This window comes from Schistocerca nitens, chromosome 4, assembly GCF_023898315.1.
Source record: "Schistocerca nitens isolate TAMUIC-IGC-003100 chromosome 4, iqSchNite1.1, whole genome shotgun sequence".
Taxonomy (NCBI): Eukaryota; Metazoa; Arthropoda; class Insecta; order Orthoptera; family Acrididae; genus Schistocerca; species Schistocerca nitens.
In genome coordinates this window covers 95,003,792-95,017,150 of record NC_064617.1, presented here as the reverse complement: position 1 = coordinate 95,017,150, position 13,359 = coordinate 95,003,792, and positions in this window count along the sequence as shown.

The following is a 13,359-nucleotide window of genomic DNA, read 5'->3' as shown; positions in this document are numbered from 1 at the left end:
TACTCTTTTAATGTCGTATTACTTTCAGGTGTTATATCCGAAGTCACAGTTCAACATCATGAAATTTTTGGCGAGTTCTCCAAATTTTGCGCTGCATCGCAGGTTTCAGGTTTTTACCATTCTTTTGAATTACAGATACGTCGGTAAGCGTTATACTACTTTGCGAGGCGAAGCTGTGTGTGATTTGACCTATATCCTCTCCACGGCCGTCTGTTTGGCGACCTCGGGACGACAAACAGAGGGGAGATCCCAAGGGGCGTAGTCTGGAATGTCCAGTGAAGCAGCTGAATACATTAAGAGCAGCAAAGCGGTGGTCGACCGACACTGGATCTCAGCTTATTTACGATAAGAAAACTTTCATTTTTCTTTCCCCAAAACAAGAACGGGGCATCGTCTGAAGTGTAGCGGAATAAAATTTCTAAATTTTATATTAGTGGACTGACTCTTACTTTAATATTAACTGAAAATCCTAAGAAGTGTGACGAGAAACGGTAAGAGTAAATTGGAGCAGACTTTATTTTGTCTCGTTTTAAAACTTAATTTTATACTTCGATGCTGCATTATGATGATTTAGTTCATCGTTATAACCGTCCAAATAAGAATATATTATACAGTTCTTCCATTTTCTCCAGGTATATTATTAATTTTGTACCGCTGATTATCTTTGAAATAAGAAGATCTTGTCACAAGTGAGACGTCGATTGTCTGTATGTTTAAGTATGTTCTCTGGCGCTTTCAGTCCGTAAGCGAAGAACACAGTGCAAGCATCGTAAACAGTTTTTGATGTTGGTGGGGAACAGTCATACAATATTTTTAAAAGAACACACCGCCATTTAAGTGTTTTATTAGTTATTTAAGTACAACCCAGTTTTCGGCCTTTTAAGCCATTTTCAAGTATTTGATTTTACCTCTTTAACATATATTGCAGGCCACTTAACATGTTGTCAAGCTCAAAGCTGCCCACAGATTAAGAAAAATATTGGCTCCCCACGAAATGCCAGATGTAAAGTCAGCATGTAGTAACAGATCAGTTAATAATCGTGGCAGAACGTCGTATTTAGTAAAAACAGGCTTACGTTGGTAAACCTGCAATTCATATTTAGTAAAAACAGGCTTACGTTCGTAAACCTGTTTTTACTAAATAGGACGTGCTCCCACGTATATTTACTGATCTGTTACAAGATGGTGATTTTACATCCAGCATTTCGTGGGGAGCCAATATGTTCCTTAATTTGTGGTCAACTATGAGCCTGACAACATGTTAAGTGGTGTGCAATATATGTTAAAGACGTGAAATCAGATACTTGAAAATGGCTTAAAAGACGGAAATCTGAGTTATACTTAAATAAGAAAATAAAACAGTCAAATGGAAGCATCGTATTTTTTCTTTCCTCGATTTATTTTCAAGTTAATCGAATGTGTACGCGAGATGCCGTCAGTGGCAGCACCGGTCCGTTACAAATGTGGCAGTTCTCACCGTTTACCTCGTCCTGGCGAGGACTCCAAACGGTCGAGCAGTATTCTAAGTACACTCGCGAATAATTTAATTAGAGATCGCTGGTATGTTGGATAGAGAGCGCTCCTGTCGCAATGGCGGTTGGAATAAATCACATTTATGACGTGGAGATTTGTTACTGGCTGATTATCTACTTTCATTTTATTACGACAACAATCCCGAAATCAATTCAAAATGCAGTAGTACCCCACCCTCCCTCCTCCTCCTTTACAAATGTTGAAATTAAAAAATTGTTTCAAATTTCTAAAATCTTTTTAATAATATTGTTGAACAAGTCATGTCACGTTACTCTAATGAATATAACTGTAAAATCTTCCGAAGTGATAACATAGTTATCGCGAGTATAACTGAAGGAGAACTACAGGATCTGTTGAATGAAGTGAACAGTAAAGTACAGAATATGGAATAAGAGAAAACCGAAGAAATACGAAAGTAATGACGAGTAGCAGAAATGAGATTAGCGATAAACACACGTTTACGACGAAGACTGTGAACTGAAATGATGCGACAGGTTCTATGCAGGTGGGGACTTCAGAAAGTAAATTACACATTAAGATGGCAAGGCAAGTGCTGAGTGTTAAGGAAACGAACAGCGAAGGTCGTCAGTCTCCTTGCCGCCGCCCCCCCCCCCCCCCCCCCCGCCTCACCCCTCTTCAGATCACAAGGAATGTACGCAGTCTGTCTGAGCACAGGGTAAAATTGACGTTCAAGTGTGAGAAAGTGTTCTAAATGTTTCTGTAGCGTGTGTCTGAGGTGGAACATGGGAACCAGGCTGGTATTCACTTAGCAGGATGTGGATTACCGCCCAAAAACCAGATCCACTGCGCGCATTCTATCTGAGGCCGGCGTACCTCCCTCTCCCAGAAGCGGCTGCCCGGGTGCGTGGAGGCGAAGTAACTTCTATTGAGTGTTCCATTACACTTCACAGTGACGCAGATACGTGACACTTTTTTCAACATAGTCACGCAAGTCTCTGCAAGTAACAGCGGGAACGTTCTACCAGCCGTCCAGTTCCTGAACGATAGATGTGTGCTCCTCTGTCACGGTGCCACGCGAGAATCGCTGTGTGGACGTTCTCATCAGTGGAAAATGTCTTTCCCTCCAAGTCTACTTGCAACTTTCCAAAAAGATGGAAACCGCACTGTGCAAGATACGGACTTCCCGATCAGGATCACTCTCGTCTGTGCGGCATTGATCAAATTGTTGCCACCATTTTCTACAGCTGGAAACAACACTGCATTTGCTAGACATACTGCCAGAATTTCACGGTGAATACACTATGTGATCAAAAGTATCTGGACACTTACAAGTTCGTAGCGCGTTCCATTGGTAATGCTGGAATTCAGTGTGGTGCTGGCCCACCCTTAGCCTTGATGAAGGCTTCCACTCTCGTTCACTCAGCTGCTGGAAGGTTTCTTGGTGGATGGCTGTCCATTCTTCACGGAATAATGCACTGAGGAGAGGAATCGAGGTCGGTCGTTGAGGGCTGGCACGAAGTCGGCGTTCCAAAATCTCCCAAAGGTGTTCTATAGGATTCAGTCAGGACTCTGTGCAGGCCAGCCCATCTCAGGGATGTTATTGTCGTGTAACCACTCCGCCACAGGCAGTGCATTATGAACACGCTCTATCGTGTTGAAAGATGCAATCGTCATCCCCGAATTGCTCTACAACAGTGGGAAGCACGAAGGTGCTTAAAACATCAATGTAGGCCTGTGCTGTGATAGTGCCACGCAGAACAACAAGGGGTGCAAGCCCCCTCCACAAAAAAACACGACAACGCCGTAACACCACCGCCTCCAAATTTTACTGTTGGCACTACACACGCTGGCACATGATGTTCACCGGGCATTCGGCATAACCACACCCTACCATCGGATCGCCACATTGTATATCGTGATTCGTCACTCCACACAACGTTTTTCCACTGTTCAATCGTCTAATGTTTACGCTCCTTACACCAAGCGAGGCGTCGTTTGGAATTTACCGGCGTGATGTGGATTATGAGCAGCCGCTCGACCATGAAATCCAGGTTTTCTCACCTACCGCCTAACTGACATAGTGCTTGCAGTAGATCCTGATGCAGTTTGGAATTCCTGTGTGATAGTATGGATAGATGCCTGCCTATTATACATTACGACCCTCTTCAATTGTCAACAGCCTCTGTTAGGCAACAGACGAGGTCAGCCTGTACGCTTTTGTGCTGTACGTGTCCATTCACGTTTCCACTTCACTATCACATCGGAAACAGTGGACCTAGGAATGTTTAGGAGCGTGGAAATCTCTCGTACATGCGTATGACACAAGTGACACCCAATCACCTGACCACATTCGAAGTCCGTGAGTTCCGCGGAATGCCCCATTCTCCTCTCTCACGATGTCTAATGACTACTGAGGTCGCTGATATGGAGTACCTGGCAGTAGGTGACAACACACTGCACCTAATATGAATAACGTATGTTTTTGGAGGTGTCCGCATACTTTTGATCACGTAATGTACGTCTGCAATTTAGACATTTTGCCTAGATGAATCGTACCGTCTCGTGTACCTCAACTTTGGAGTACGTTTACAGTCCCCGTGCAATTTCACTCCCGCACTGTGATGCACCTGTTATCAGTAGCCGGCCGGAGTGGTCGTGCGGTTCTAGGCGCTACACTCTGGAACCGAGCGGCCGCTCCGGTCGCAGTTTCGAATCCTGCCTCGGGCATGGATGTGTGCGATGTCCTTAGGTTAGTTAGGTTTAAGCAGTTCTAAGTTCTAGGGACTGATGACCTGAGAAGTTGAGTCGCATAGTGCTCAGAGCCATTTGAACCATTTGTTATCAGTAAAGCTGCAGAGCTGTCTCTGCAGAAACTCGCTAAGATGTACTCGCTTCTGACAACGGGTCAGTCCTTTGTCATGCTGCACAATGTGCAACCGTTTTGACAAACCTCTTTAACATGTCAAGAAAAATTACGTAATACAAATATTTTTAAATATTTTATTCCAACCAGACAACTAATACTTGGGGAGAAAAGGTAAAAAATAATATTAAGAGTAATAAGAATAACATTATTTAAAAAACAAGGAATACAGTACTATTCGAAACGTCCCCTTAGAAAAATTATACGTGAGTGTGTTTAAACTGACACACAATATTTTTAGCGCAACGCAATCTGACTTTCAAAAATCCCTACAAAAGAATGGCCCTGACTAACATTAACCTACACCTTTCACGAATCACTTACCTCACCAAAAATCTTCGTTACTCGAACTGCTGCAATACAGCGAGCGCCACTACTGCCAGCTAAATAAAAGATTCAAACTACTGAAGGCACTAACTACTGATAGGCATAGTTAGCAAATGAAAGATTTTGATAGAGAACAAACAATGTATTTACCTTAATAGTCATAATATACACTCCTGGAAATTGAAATAAGAACACCGTGAATTAATTGTCCCAGGAAGGGGAAACTTTATTGACACATTCCTGGGGTCAGATACATCACATGATCACACTGACAGAACCACAGGCACATAGACACAGGCAACAGAGCATGCACAATGTCGGCACTAGTACAGTGTATATCCACCTTTCGCAGCAATGCAGGCTGCTATTCTCCCATGGAGACGATCGTAGAGATGCTGGATGTAGTCCTGTGGAACGGCTTGCCATGCCATTTCCACCTGGCGCCTCAGTTGGACCAGCGTTCGTGCTGGACGTGCAGACCGCGTGAGACGACGCTTCATCCAGTCCCAAACATGCTCAATGGGGGACAGATCCGGAGATCTTGCTGGCCAGGGTAGTTGACTTACACCTTCTAGAGCACGTTGGGTGGCACGGGATACATGCGGACGTGCATTGTCCTGTTGGAACAGCAAGTTCCCTTGCCGGTCTAGGAATGGTAGAACGATGGGTTCGATGACGGTTTGGATGTACCGTGCACTATTCAGTGTCCCCTCGACGATCACCAGTGGTGTACGGCCAGTGTAGGGGATCGCTCCCCACACCATGATTCCGGGTGTTGGCCCTGTGTGCCTCGGTCGTATGCAGTCCTGATTGTGGCGCTCACCTGCACGGCGCCAAACACGCATACGACCATCATTGGCACCAAGGCAGAAGCGACTCTCATCGCTGAAGACGACACGTCTCCATTCGTCCCTCCATTCACGCCTCTCGCGACACCACTGGAGGCGGGCTGCACGATGTTGGGGCGTGAGCGGAAGACGGCCTAACGGTGTGCGGGACCGTAGTCCAGCTTCATGGAGACGGTTGCGAATGGTCCTCGCCGATACCCCAGGAGCAACAGTGTCCCTAATTTGCTGGGAAGTGGCGGTGCGGTCCCCTACGGCACTGCGTAGGATCCTACGGTCTTGGCGTGCATCCGTGCGTCGCTGCGGTCCGGTCCCAGGTCGACGGGCACGTGCACCTTCCGCCGACCACTGGCGACAACATCGATGTACTGTGGAGACCTCACGCCCCACGTGTTGAGCAATTCGGCGGTACGTCCACCCGGCCTCCCGCATGCCCACTATACGCCCTCGCTCAAAGTTCGTCAACTGCACATACGGTTCACGTCCACGCTGTCGCGGCATGCTACCAGTGTTAAAGACTGCGATGGAGCTCCGTATGCCACGGCAAACTGGCTGACATTGACGGCGGCGGTGCACAAATGCTGCGCAGCTAGCGCCATTCGACGGCCAACACCGCGGTTCCTGGTGTGTCCGCTGTGCCGTGCGTGTGATCATTGCTTGTACAGCCCTCTCGCAGTGTCCGGAGCAAGTATGGTGGGTCTGACACACCGGTGTCAATGTGTTCTTTTGTCCATTTCCAGGAGTGTATATAGCAGTTCATGACGTCCAGTCTTACAAATTTCAAAACTCCGCCGTCTCTCTCCCCACATCCACCACTGCTGGCGGCTCACCTCCAACTGCGCAACGCTACGCGCTGTTCACATCCAGCTGCCCAACACTACAATGGCAGACAACAATGCAAACTAGCCACAGACTGCACACAGCACAGCCAGTGATTTTCAGACAGAGCGCTACGTGGCGTTACCAATAAAAAAACCTAAACAGCCTACTCACATATTTTCCGTAAGCTCTGTATTAGTAATATACAAGCCATACTTAAGAGAGTCTTGTTCTTGCACACGTTCGTACGTCTCCTGTAGATGACTTATCCTGCAAGCATGGGTTCTATTAAATAGAAAAATGTGCGTATGAAAAGCAACTAGGTGTCATTCTTTCATAAGAATTAATCACCTCATGCTCATTTTTTCATGCGCTTAACGCTGACCAGCTTTATCGTGACAGATGAAAAAGGATACTGAAATTACTAAGACATTTTTAACTGGGATACGTAATAGTTCTTTTTATGTAGTAAGAAGTGCTAGAATTTTAAACTCTACGTATCAGTGATAGTGCGAGAACCATTTTACCGAAGTGAAAAAATTACACTGACGAAAAAAAATCACAACACCAAACAATAATTAATGTAGAGTACTGAAATTCCCGGAATACATATTATTAGGTAACCTATTTAAGCGATTAACATTGCAAGATCACAGAGTGACGAAAGCACGAGGTAAGCCATTACAGATATGAAATTTTGGTACAATAAAAACCGGTTTAACCGTCAGAATGTTGAATGCAAGCATGCAGGTGTGCATGCATTGTGTTGTTCAGGTGTCGGATGTCGTTTTGTAGAATGGTGTTCCATGGCTGTTGCACTTGTGAATGCGAGGACCATTAGTGCTCTCTGTGGATGAAGTTGGGGTTGTCTTCCGATGATGTCCCATAAGTGCTGAAGATAGATCGGGTGGTCGAAAAGCTAAGACAAAATGTCGACACCCTGTAGATCACGCTGGGTTACAACGAATGTTATCCTGTTGGAAAACACCCCCTAGAATAGTGTTCATGAATGGCAGCACAACAGGTCGAATGACCAGCCTGACGTATTAATTTGCAGTCAGGTAGCGTGAGATAACCACGAGAATGGTTCTACTGTCATACGAAATCGCAGACCAGACCATAACTCCAGGTGTAGGTCCCGTGTGTCTCACAAAGAGACAGCTTGTTGCACGCCCTGAACTGGCCTCCATGTAACCAACACACGGCCATCACTGGCGTCGAGGCAGAACCAGCTTTCATCAGAAAACACAAGAGACCTCCACCTTGCCCTCTAGTCAGGTCTAGCTTCACAACACTGAAGTCGCAAATGGCGGTGGTCTGGCATCAGCGGAATGTACGCTACAGGACGTCTGTCTCGGAGCTGTCCTTGAAGTAACCGATTTGTAACAGTTTGTTGTGTCACTGTGGCGCCAACTGCTGCTTAGAAACGCTGCGCCAGAGTCATGCTCCGAACATGACGGTCTTCCCTCTCAGTAATGCCACGTGGCCATTCGGAGACCGGTTCTCTTGTGGCCGTACATTTCTACATCTACATCTACATCGATACTCTGCAAAGCAGATTTAAGTGCCTGGCAGAGGGTTCATCGAACCAACTTCACAATTCTCTATTATTCTAATCTCTTATACCGTGCGGAAAGAACGAACACTTATATCTTTCCGTACGAGCTCTGATTTCCCTTATTTTATCGTGGTGATCGTTTCTCCCATTGTAGGTTGGTGTCAACAAAATATTTTCGCATTCGGAGGAGAGAGTTCGCGATTGGTATTTTGTGAGAAGATTGCGTCGCAACGAAAAACGTCTTTCTTTTATTGGTGTCCAGCCAAAATCCTGTATCATTTCAGTGACACTCTCTCCCATATTTCGCAATAATACAAAAAGTGCTGCCCTTCTTTGAGCTTTTTCGATGTACTCCGTCAGTCCTATCTGGTAAGGATCCCACACCGCGCAGCAGTATTCTAAAAGAGGACGGACAAGCGTAGTGTAGGCAGTTTCCTTAGTAGGTCTGTTACATTTTCCAAGTGTCCTGCCAATAAAACGCAGTCTCTGGTTAGCCTTCCCCACAACATTTTCTGCGTGTTCCTTCGAATTTAAGTTGTTCGTAATTGAAATTCCTAGGTATTTAATTGAATTTACGGCCTTTATATTTGACATGTAACCGAAGTTTAAAGAATTCCTTTTAGCACTCATGTGGATGACCTTACACTTTTCGTTATTTAGCGTCAGCTGCCAATTTTCGCACCATTCACATACCTTTTCTAAATCGTTTTGCCGTTTGTTTTGATCTTCTGATGACTTCATTAGTCGATAAACGACAGCGTCATCTGCAAACAACCGAAGACGGCTGCTCAGATTGTCTCTCAAATCGTTTTTATAGATAAGGAACAGTAAAGGGCCTATAATACTACCTTGGGGAACGCCTGAAATCACCTCCGTTTTACTCGATGACTTTCCATCAATTACTACGAACTGTGACCTCTCTGACAGGAAGTCAAAGATCCAGTCGCATAACTAAGACGATTTTCCAAAAGCACGCAATTTCACTATAAGCCGCTTGTGCGGTACAGTGTCAAAACCCTTCTGGAAATCCACAAATACGGAATCGATCTGAAATCCCTTGTCAATAGCACTCAGAACTTCATGCGAGTAAACAGCTAGTTGTGTTTCACACGGACGATGTTTTCTAAACCCATGTTGACTGTGTGTCAAATGGTTCAAATGGCTCTGAGCACTATGGGACTTAACTTCTAAGGTCATCAGTCCCCTAGAACTTAGAACTACTTAAATCTAATCTAAGGACATCACACTCATCAATGCCCGAGGCAGGATTCGAATCTGCGACTGTAGCGGTCGTGCGGTTCCAGACTGTAGCGCCTAGAACCGCTCGTCCACTCCGGCCGGCGACTGTATATCAATAGACCGTTTTCTTCGAGGTATTTCATAATGTTCGAACACAATATACAATCCTGGAAATTGAAATAAGAACACCGTGAATTCATTGTCCCAGGAAGGGGAAACTTTATTGACACATTCCTGGGGTCAGATACATCACATGATCACACTGACAGAACCACAGGCACATAGACACAGGCAACAGAGCATATGTCGGCACTAGTACAGTGTATATCCACCTTTCGCAGCAATGCAGGCTGCTATTCTCCCATGGAGACGATCGTAGAGATGCTGGATGTAGTCCTGTGGAACGGCTTGCCATGCCATTTCCACCTGGCGCCTCAGTTGGACCAGCGTTCGTGCTGGACGTGCAGACCGCGTGAGACGACGCTTCATCCAGTCCCAAACATGCTCAATGGGGGACAGATCCGGAGATCTTGCTGGCCAGGGTAGTTGACGTACACCTTCTAGAGCACGTTGGGTGGCACGGGATACATGCGGACGTGCATTGTCCTGTTGGAACAGCAAGTTCCCTTGCCGGTCTAGGAATGGAAGAACGATGGGTTCGATGACGGTTTGGATGTACCGTGCACTATTCAGTGTCCCCTCGACGATCACCAGTGGTGTACGGCCAGTGTAGGAGATCGCTCCCCACACCATGATGCCGGGTGTTGGCCCTGTGTGCCTCGGTCGTATGCAGTCCTGATTGTGGCGCTCACCTGCACGGCGCCAAACACGCATACGACCATCATTGGCACCAAGGCAGAAGCGACTCTCATCGCTGAAGACGACACGTCTCCATTCGTCCCTCCATTCACGCCTGTCGCGACACCACTGGAGGCGGGCTGCACGATGTTGGGGCGTGAGCGGAAGACGGCCTAACGGTGTGCGGGACCGTAGCCCAGCTTCATGGAGACGGTTGCGAATGGTCCTCGCCGATACCCCAGGAGCAACAGTGTCCCTAATTTGCTGGGAAGTGGCGGTGCGGTCCCCTACGGCACTGCGTAGGATCCTACGGTCTTGGCGTGCATCCGTGCGTCGCTGCGGTCCGGTCCCAGGTCGACGGGCACGTGCACCTTCCGCCGACCACTGGCGACAACATCGATGTACTGTGGAGACCTCACGCCCCACGTGTTGAGCAATTCGGCGGTACGTCCACCCGGCCTCCCGCATGCCCACTATACGCCCTCGCTCAAAGTCCGTCAACTGCACATACGGTTCACGTCCACGCTGTCGCGGCATGCTACCAGTGTTAAAGACTGCGATGGAGCTCCGTATGCCACGGCAAACTGGCTGACACTGACGGCGGCGGTGCACAAATGCTGCGCAGCTAGCGCCATTCGACGGCCAACACCGCGGTTCCTGGTGTGTCCGCTGTGCCGTGCGTGTGATCATTGCTTGTACAGCCCTCTCGCAGTGTCCGGAGCAAGTATGGTGGGTCTGACACACCGGTGTCAATGTGTTCTTTTTTCCATTTCCAAGAGTGTATTTTCCATAATCCTGCTGCATATCGACGTTAACGATATGAGCCTGTAATTTAGTGGATTACTCCTACTACCTTTCTTGAATATTGATGTGATCTGTGCAACTTTCCATTCTTTGGGTACGGTTCTTTCTTCGAGCGAACGGCTGTATATGATTGTCAAGTATGGAGCTAATGCATCAGCATACAATGAAAGGAAGCTAATTGATATACAGTGCAGACCAGAAGACTTGCTTTTATTGATTTAAGTTGCTTCACCACCGCTGCCAGCAGTCATGTACAGTGGCTATATTCCTGCCAAGTCTTTCTGCAGTATCGCAGAGGAAACATTCAGCCTCTCGTAGCCCTGTTAAACGACCCCGTTCAGTCTCAGCTTTAAAGGCATTCTCGACTAACCAGCTCACCTCCTTCAATCTCAAAGATAACTGAGACTCACGACCGTTACAACGTGTGTTTAAAGCAGATCTGATTTGTGTTCTTTAGCGTTGCTTACTAGCGGCACTCTTATGCGACTGCCGTGAAAATACAGACGTCACCTTTCACATGTAGAAACGAGATTACCAACTTCCGTTTATGTCACACAACTCTTTCTTCTGTTGCGATTTTTTTTTCGTCAGTGTAGGTGACGGAATATATTTTTCGATCAAAGACTCGCCGCCAAGATAAAGACAATATGTATGTGTTGAAATGTGTGTGAAATCGTATGGGACTTAACTGCTAAGGTCATCAGTCCCTAAGCTTACACACTACTTAACCTAAATTATCCTAAGGACAAACACACACACACATGCCCGAGGGAGGACTCGAACCTTCTCCGAGACCAGCCGATAATTTGTGTGTTCTTTGGTCTGGCTCACAGCAGATTTAAACATTATTTTTGAACTTCAGTTTGGTTAGCTGTGGGTCAGTAATAACTGAATATTCGGCACCCTTCTTAAGAAACTGAGTAATAAGTTAACAAAAAGGAGAATTGAAAAAATGTTCAAATGTCTGTGAAAGCTTATGGGACTTAACTGCCAAGGTCATCAGTCCCTAAGCTTACACACTACTTAGCCTAAATTATCCTAAGGACAAACATACACACACACACACACATGCCCGAGGGAGGACTCGAACCTCCGCCGGGGACAATTGAACATTGGTGCCTATCATGCAAGGCTCTGCACTGCAATAAGAAAAGTTTTACGCAACCATCCATGCGACGTCGTAAATCCCAACAACACAAGGTAATCTCATAAATGGTCATGGCGTGTAACGACATGTGAGGCATTCGGAATACAAATGGTGCAAGTCCAGTGAAAGCATTTCAGAGATATCGAAGAATAAAGATATTGAAAGGTCTCTGTTGGATTCCTTTCATATTAATTTCTTAAATCTGTTGTCATTTACGGCATAAATTACTTTTCTAAATTTACTGTGGTGTTTCTGACTATCTGGGAGGAGACCGAGCAGTGGAACGTGTTACTTTTACACATAAACAAGAACGATCTGTCACACTACTACACTTTAAAACACAGTTTATATGTAATTCATGTCGCACAGTCTCATACGGAACCTACATCCTCTTTTCTTTTATATACTGTATATGATAAGATACTGTAATCCCCCTTCCCTTTTCTGTGAGAGGATGAATGAGCAAATGTATTTCTAGTTGCATGCTTGATGCTAGCAGACAAGCCTGTCTGCTAGAGAACAGTAGGACCAACGTCGGAACAGGTAGCTACGCTTTCTAAAAGCAAAGAGGTTTCTATTCTTACTATGGTCCTGTCCGTCCCTTGTCAAGTTGGTATAGTAAGCTGCCTCTCTGGTCACTTCCGTTTTGTATCTGGAAGCACCCTTGGTAGGGGCCCCACGAGTCAGTCCGCGGCGAGCGTCTGAAGTGGTAAGATCTCCAGCTAAGCGCGTCTCTGCGAAGTCCGTAGGACAATGGATTTCTTAAGTTCAGCCTAACTGAAAATTTAATCACCTTTATTTCAGGTTTAGATCTAAAATATCTTATTTTATCTTAAATTGCAATGCAGTGTAATTCAAGTGTGAAGTTCAGAATATCTTCTGGTAGTTGCTTTGTCACTACTTTGTGAGTAAAGTGGAATCACGTGTTGATGATCTGTAACTCTAATTAAAATCATCAATCTTGAATGCGAATGTGCGTGAGTTTATAACGTCTCGTCTTGACAATATTTTCCAATATAGCAACTTTTCTTTATGTTCAACCCACGTGGGGTGTACTTTGTGAGACCAGTACCACGTGCTTATACAATTGTTTGACCCATCAGGTTAATAGTAAGACGATAGTAACCAGTTCGAGGTTGTTCTTTTGTAAATTTCGTTTCGATGTAATTTATTTTAATTATCAAAATTATTGACCACGTGTAGCATGTGGTGTAATCATCAAAGCACCCCTCAGCTATTCTTTTCGGGAAGATTTCACAGAGAGTTAGTATGAATTTAGTATACCGGTGTGTGGTAATTTCATGACGGACAGGATTGCGCTACGAACGTAACTTCTTTGGGTGAAAATTGAATCGGTTGGTTGTGGTTAATTTCCTCTTGCATATGTTTCAACGTTCTTCGTGTG